The 8,611-nt window shown below is 29.3% G+C and overlaps 1 pseudogene; it reads left to right on the top strand.

Annotated features, from left to right (window-relative positions):
• Positions 1–348: 348 nt before the first annotated feature.
• Positions 349–8,258, top strand: LOC107891470 (cellulose synthase-like protein E1; annotated as a pseudogene).
• The last annotated feature ends 353 nt before the right edge of the window (positions 8,259–8,611 follow it).

Genomic DNA, 8,611 nt, shown 5'->3' with positions numbered 1-8,611 from the left:
TAAAATCAAATTATTCATGAAAACCAGAGCTAGTTAACTTCAACCCTTAGTATGTCTAAAGAAAAAAAAGATATTATTATGATTTTCTGAAAGATAATTTAAAAACATTTTGATTTAATCTTGCAATGCTTAATAAAAAATTTTCAATTTTTTGTGGGACCATGACTGTTGTAATTAATTTTATGTGGATTTATAATTACAGGGATTAAACCTTAGATTTTATGTTAATCAATTTAAAATTTACACAAGTTTACCACTGTAATTCACATCGAATTTATTGGACTACCTTTATTATGGGCCCATGATCCCATATTCATTAGAAGATACTTCCTCCTTTTTGTTTCTTTTGAAAAGTAAAAGCCGAGCTTATCATTAATTCAATCCATAAACAAATACATCGATGCTCAGCTGTGTGTGTGAGAGAGAGAAATGACAGAAAATGAATATGTTCCACTGTTCGAAACAAGGCAAGTTAGACCAATACTGTTCAGGTGCATCGCAGCTTCAATCTTGCTTGGCATCTGCCTCATTGTTATGTATATAATTAGGTATTTCTCAATTGGAGGAAAAGCTGAGAGGTGGACTTGGATTGGCTTGTTTCTTTCTGAGCTATGGTTCTCATTTTATTGGCTTCTCACCACTGTTTGTAGATGGAACGCTGTCATCCGTATTCCATTCATACACAGGCTCTCTCAAAGGTACATACATATCTTATTTATGTTTTCATCCTGGTTTGTTTCATATTTCATAATTGACCATTTACGTTAAATTCATTACTTTCAATCTTGGAAAGGTTCGGAAAAGAACTACCGGGCATCGACATATTTGTGTGCACGGCGGATCCGTTGTTAGAGCCACCGAGCATGGTGGTGAACACAGTTCTATCTATGATGGCATATGATTATCCACCTGAAAAGTTAAGCGTATATTTATCAGATGATGGAGGATCGAATTTAACGTTTTATGCCATGTTAGAGGCTGCAAATTTCTCAAAGACATGGCTGCCTTTCTGCAAGAAGTTCAAAGTGGAACCCATGTCTCCTGAGGCTTACTTTAGGACAGCTTCTGAACCACTCAATGTCGAAGAATGGCCTTCAGTTAAGGTAATTTTAAATCAATCATGCAAGTTGTTCGAATGTTTGCTTCTAAGTGCAATTATTATTTTTCTTTTTGCTTTTTTGGTTAAGTGCAATTTTTTATGTGGGGTTAAAAAATCTTGATAAGATTTATATTGGGTGCATTTCTGCATTATCATTGATGATGACACACGTCTCTAAAAATAGACTAGTAAAAGCACCATACGTATCCTCAGCCTTAGCAGCTCGGTCCCATTTGGTTTTTTATCCACATTTTCGCTTAAATCAATGCTTGAAATATCTAGACCATTCGTTGGATGATTTCGACCTGTTTGATTTTTATCAAATTCTAAAACATTTTAATTGCGTCGATAAATTATTAATATTATATAAATAAGATTATTTTGTTACTGAAATCGCTAATTTAACCGTTAAATAAAATGTTAGATCTTCTGACATAAATTAAAATGAAAAACTAATACTTTTAAATCTTTTATAGAAATTATCATTTTTTCTCTCTCGCTCTCTCTCATTTAAATTTTATTTTATTTTTAGTTTTTAATTTTAAAAATTATGAGGCCACATTTTACTTTTTTTTATTTTTTTATTTTTAATTATGTCGCATAAGATTTTATGTATCTAATAATTTCAATAATGAAAAAACCTGATTCATATAACATTAATAAATTAATGATGTAATTAGAATATATTGACATTTGAAAACTAATTTAAAATGAGTATTATAATTTAGAGATGTCTGATACAATTAACTCTAATTTAATATGATATCTAAAATTGAAGGTTTAATGAATCCAATATATTACTTAAAAGAAAGAGAACCAGTATATTAAATTTGATAAAAAAATCAATTTAGATTATTTTACTAATTTTTCAAATATTTTGGTAAGGGATTAGATTTCATTTATACTTTAATTTTTCTTAATTTTATTTAAAAACCCATTATTAACTGAAATGTAAAATTTTATTAATTATTAAATTAACTTATCCAACAATTTAAATCCACCATTTAACTTTTAATCGATTGATTTCTAACTTTTTTTTTCCAAAAACTGGTAGGACCAGAGCATTGTTGTTGATATAATTATAAAAATCAGGCCAGCTTAATTTTATTATTTTTATTTCCAAACAGAAAAGTTTGTTTTTGAAATTAAGCATTTTGTCTCATGCTAGTTAATAAAAAATAATTTGTTTAAGGTTTAAAAGAAAATTACATTCTTTTATATTCTTCCCCCAAAAAATTGGGTATGTGGCACAATAATATGTTACTTATACATGCTGTTTCCCCTCCTTTTTGACTTCTATGCTTATATCATTGAAAATCTTTGCCAGCACAGTAGGGACCAAGCAATATTTATAATAATACTAATAAACATAAAATTATAAATATATGCATTTTTATTTCGAGATATTGAGTTGATAATATTTCTATTTGATTCAACATTATATTATTTGTAATTTGTACAATACTTATATCTATGAATACTTTTAAAAAATTCATGTAATCAATTTTTCTATTTTAAATATTTTTTTGAATTAATGTCAAATTTTAAATATATAATTATTTGCACCTACATTTGATGTAAAATTTTGTTTTTTTCTTTGTCAATAATAATGCAGAGATTATACGAGGAAATGAAAATGAGGATTGAAACCACCACAAAGTTAAACCAAATTCCACAACATGTCTATAAACAACACAAAGGATTTCGTGAGTGGAACTTTGTTACAAGTAAACATGATCATCAAACCATTCTTCAAGTAAATTGCTCATTTCATAAACTTCTAATTAGTTAGGCTTTGAATAGTTGGGCTTAATTAATAAATGATGTTTTGATTAATGTTTCTTAGATACTAATTGATGGACGAGACACCAATGCTGTGGATATTGAAGGCAACCCTTTGCCAACTCTAGTGTATTTGGCTAGAGAGAAAAGACCTCAATATCACCACCATTTCAAAGCTGGAGCCATGAATGCTCTTGTAAGTATAAATTTTATTTGGTATAATTGTGATTGTACCCTAAATTATTTTTGAAAAAAAAATAAACACTTAATCAATAAGTTACAATATAAGATTCATTTATAAATATACTATTAATTCTATACGTTTAAATGCATATATAAATAGCTTATAAAATTAAATAAGCATTCAAACTCTTGCAAACAACTAAGTTATCAAACGTAGATTCGTATACTTTCGAACCAATTGAGTCACTGATTGGAAAAAGAATTAGTCAGAGGGAACAATAATTTTTCTTCCCATTAAAGATCTTTTTGAATGTGCAGAGAAATTACCTATGTGAGAATACAAACAGTAGTGGTTATAAAATTAGTTACGATAGCATGGGATTAAAATTAATTGTGATATATGTATTTAAATTTATATGTAGTTATAGCGATAATGTAAGAATGAAAAAAAATTATAAAGATAAAAATTTAAATTTTATGTATATAATAAATATGTTAAAGGGTGAAAAGAGCTCTCACTACAAAATTAGTAAACTCACTTAAGCTATTATGAAAAAAGTGCATTCAATTAAGCCATCAGTGACCCCAAAGAAAAATCAGTTAGCCCCTTCCATTAACAGAAACTATCAGTTGATTGGTTTGACCATTAACCACATTGACATGATAGATGAAAGCCAGTAGAAGTTACCATGTGGCATACCACATCAGCAAAAAAATATATTTTAAAAAAATAATTAAAATGCACTTTTAGAAAGAATCTAGATATATGTTGTCCAGATTCATTATGAATGAATACAAAATTAAAAAAAATATCAATTATTATTGAAAAATTTTAAAAAATAAATAAAATTTCAAATGCTTAAAAACTAAAAAAAAATATTTATTCTTAGTGCATATATAATTTACATTTAATTTAATTTTACATAATCAATAACTATTTTGTAGAAGTTAAGGAATTAACGATGTATAAGGCAAATTCAAATTTGTGTAGGCATGAAAAACAAAATACTAATAATAAAGGAGAGATGTTTCTTTTGGTGGATTACAATATTAGGGCAAAGCCCAAATAACAAGCAAGACTAGCATGACTTTAATTCAAGCCACATCTGAGGCAATAAATACGCTTGACCATTAAGTCATTACATTGGGTTCAAAGGAACGATGTTTATTGATTCATTAAAAAAATATTTATTGATTGGATTATGTCACTAAAATAAAATAAATTTTTTTAATTAAGTTGATTTAAATTTGTTCCAAACATTCTCAAAATAAATTTATTTATTAAGATAAATATAATTATTGACTATATAAAACTGAATTAAAAGTAATTATATATACTAATAATAAATAATTTTTTGAGTTTTTAAACATTCGAAAGTTTTTTTTATATATTTTTAGAAATTTTAGAAATTATTAATATTTCTTATAATTTTTAATTTTTTTAGTTTTGTATTCATCCAAAATGAAATTGGATAAATGGTTATCTAGATTCATTCTATATGCACTTTTTAATTATTTTTTATAAAAAGATTTTAGTTTTTATTTTTATTTTATCTTTTGACTATTTTGGCATGCCATGTGGCAACTTTTGGTGGCTTCTATAAGCCATAGAGCGCAATTAATGATCAAACTGGCCAACTAATGATTTTTATTAATATAAAGGGTCAATTGAATTATTTTCATTATTAAGGGTTCAATTGAGGCATTTTTTTCTTATAAGGGCTTAATTGAATTTTTTTTACCAAAAATGTTTTTTTATCGTTTAGCCTAATAAATAAACCATTAATAATATACCTTTTAATAAAAATGTTAAATAATAAATAAAATTATTAAAAACTATGTTTATGTTCAAAAATCAAGATTATATTTTATGGTAAATTTTATAAAGATCATTAATTTTGTCTGTATTTATTTTTTATTATATAAAAAATTATAAAAAATATTTTTCATGATTGTATTTTTTTATTATAATAAAATATTTATTAAATTATAGAAACTTGTATTGATTCATATAAAGTTTATATATTTATTAAATTATTATAAAAATTAAAATTATATATATGAAAATGAAAATAAAAACAATAACCTCTTTGCTTATATATTTAATCTGAAAGGAAAAAGTTTCACTCAATATAAAGGTATATCACCCTACCTCTTTTATGTTTTTGACAGCTCATTTTTGTCTCAGTAGAGTTTTTTAGTGACATGTTTCAATTGATCTTCCCCATTGTTTAGAAAAAAGTGAGTCATCGATTCAGGTACAATATATTATCATTATCGCCTGAGCAATTAGATACTCAACCTGCAATCGCAATGACCTAATTGCAAGAGCGGAGCTCTATCAACTGAGCTATATCCCCCGAGCCAAGTAGAGCATGCATGAAGGAGTCGGATGCTTCTTCTATTCTTTTCCTTCGTGCAGCTGGACAGTCTTGGACTTGAACCAGAGACCTCGCCTGTGAAGTAAATCATCACACCTATGGTCCAATCAATTGGGAGAGAATTAATAGATTCCTTTTCGGGAGTGATTTATCCTTCCCCAACACAACATACAACTCTCTGTTGTACTGTACTCTGCAAGTGTGCTTGTTCCCCCCTTCTCCCTTACCATGATAAGTATTTGTGAAATAAGAAATAACTCTAATGGAAAGAAAAAAAAAAGAAGGCATTAAGAGACCCTCTTGGCCCAACCCTAAACACTCTAAAATTATTTTTCAAACCTGTTCCTATTCGAGTCAAGATATAGATAAATAGACACATCCGATTTCACTGATTGAGGGTGTTTGTAAAGGGTTAAAAATAAGAGTTTTCTCTCGCCTTGGGTATGAACTAATTTTAAAACTCTTGGCTAGTGTTTACCCTATAATGAGCCTATCAAAAACAAAAGGTTAGTCATTGAACTCACTCAAATAAATACCTTCAACAACAACAACAACAAAAATTTTTTTTTTTGAAGTTTTCTCCATTGAAGAATGCTTTTTCCATCAAATTAGAATTAAAGGGTGTGGTGAGTTAGACCATTTTCACCATTCGTTATTTAATTAGTGTTTTAACACTAGTGAAAAAGAATAAATGAGTATATATTCTCTAGATTCGATCTCCTCACAAAAGGCCTGAGTCAATTAGCATGGGTGAAAATAGATTTTGAAAAGCTTAATTGATATCCATAAAATAATTGGGTAGGACTATGCTCATGAACTAATGGACAACGAATTAGTATAATAAATTTATTATTTGTTATTTATTATTGTATTATTAACTATTATTATAACTTTAAAAATTAATTTTATATTTTTGATTGTTATTGAATGATTTTCTGGTGGAAAATAGATAAGGATATCATCGAGGATAAGCAATGCTCCTATTATTTTGAATGTGGATTGTGATATGTATTCCAACAATTCGGAGTCAATCAAATATTCTTTGTGCATTTTCATGGATGAAGAGAAGGGAGATGAGTTTGGCTACGTACAGTTCCCTCAAAGTTTCGATAATCTCACCAAAAATGATATCTATGGTTGCTCTTTTCGAGTAATACAAAAGGTAATTAGGCCATTAGTAGAAAGATATCATGCAAAGAATTATTAATCTGATCACATGGTATATAATCTTGATAATGATTTTCACTTTTGGTTATTTTTGATCTGTCTGTGTTGGTTAAGTTGGAGGTTAAGGGACTTGACGCAAATGGAGGACCATGCTTTATCGGCACAGGATGCTTTCACAGGAGAGAGGCTCTCTGTGGGAAGAAATATGAGAAAAACTTTAGGTTTGATTTGAAGAAACTAAATAATACAAAGGTTAATGAAAGAGCGAGCCTCCTTGAAGAAATATGTAAAGTTCTTGCTAGTTGTACCTTTGAACACAACACAACATGGCGAAAAGAGGTACATTTTGCTAATTCTTACATGTATACACATATGAACATGAACCCATATAGTTTCATTTATTACCTGTAAGAGGTTGCATATAGTAGGTTTTAAGTTGGAGTTCTAATTTTTATAATCTCTTTATTTCTAAGCATTGACATGTTGAATGTCATATTTTAAGGATAATGCATGAATCTAATAGGTTAAGGATATCACTTAATTAACATGGTAAATAGACATGGATTTTAACATTTAATAAGTTTTTGGTTGCAGATGGGTTTAATATATGGCTTTCCAGTGGAAGATATTGTTACTGGGTTGAGTGTACAATGTAGGGGATGGAAATCCGTGTTTTTAGACCCTGAAAGAGATGGTTTCTTCGGAGTTGCTCCAATAACATTATTGCAGTTGCTGGTGCAACATAAGAGATGGACGGAAGGTCACCTTCAAGTTTTTCTATCGAAATATTGCCCCTTGTTATATGGATATAAAAAGATCCCTCTTAAGCTTCGACTTGCTTATTGTGCTTACAACTTGTGGGCTGCAAACTGCTTGGCTACATTGTATTATGTTGTTGTCCCATGCCTTTGCTTGCTTAAAGGCATCAAGTTGTTCCCTAAGGTATGAAGCTCTTAAGTCCTTAAGTTTTAACTACATATTTAAATGAATGTTATACGAATGACTGTAAAATAATGGAAATTTGCAGATATAAAGCCCTTGGGTGCTCCCATTTGCATACGTTGCCTTTTCACACCAAGCATATAGCCTCGGTGAATTCTTATGGTGCGGAGGTACGTTCCTAGGTTGGTGCAACGATCAAAGGATGTGGTTGTTCAAGAGAACAACTTCATATTTATTTGCCTCACTTGAAACCATCTTGAAGCTATTAGGATATTCACAATTGGCCTTTGTCATCACTACCAAGGTAGCTGATGAAGACGTCTCCAAAAGGTATGATCAAGAGATGATTGAATTAGGAGTTGCTTCACCAATGTTTAATATTTTAGCCACACTTGCAATTTTGAATCTGTTGGGTAGCTTTGGGACAATGAAGAAGGTCACCATGCATGCAGATAAAGGCTTTAAGGTTTTGGACCAATTTGGGTTGCAAATTCTGCTCTGCTTGGTTTTAGTTACAATGAACTTGCCTGTATACCAAGCACTCTTTTTCCGAATGGACAAAGGAAAAATGCCTAGTTCAGTTACTTACAAGTCTATTATTTTTGCCTTGCTAGCTTGTACTCTTTCCGTGTATTGAACCACTTTATTTTTTCAGTAAGAAAATCGTTAGATAGTATTTTAAAATAAAACAGAAGTTTTTAAAATTCGAATCCCAAACATGTTAAATGTCTAAATAGATGTATAAAGGAATGGGTTAAGTTTGATTTTATGTATTGTGCCATGAGTCCAGAATAGATATGTAGAAGTCATGTCCTATAGTTTTGTGAAAATATTCCCTTGAAAATACACTCGAGATGGTTATGAAAGATGTTTCATAGACATGGGGAAGTCATTGATGTGTTCATCCTTAGAAAAAGAAGTTTAAATGACAGGAAGGTTCATCAGATTGTGGATTATTAGGGAAGCTAGCTAGAATTGCAACAAGAAGGCTAAATGAATTCTGGATGCTCAATTAGCAAATTAAGGTGAACCTTGCTAGATTTGATGGCATATAATA

Source organism: Gossypium hirsutum, chromosome A11, assembly GCF_007990345.1.
Source record: "Gossypium hirsutum isolate 1008001.06 chromosome A11, Gossypium_hirsutum_v2.1, whole genome shotgun sequence".
Classification (NCBI taxonomy): domain Eukaryota; kingdom Viridiplantae; phylum Streptophyta; class Magnoliopsida; order Malvales; family Malvaceae; genus Gossypium; species Gossypium hirsutum.
The sequence above is the reverse complement of the archived record's forward strand: the minus strand, read 5'-3'. Positions and strand labels throughout refer to the sequence as shown.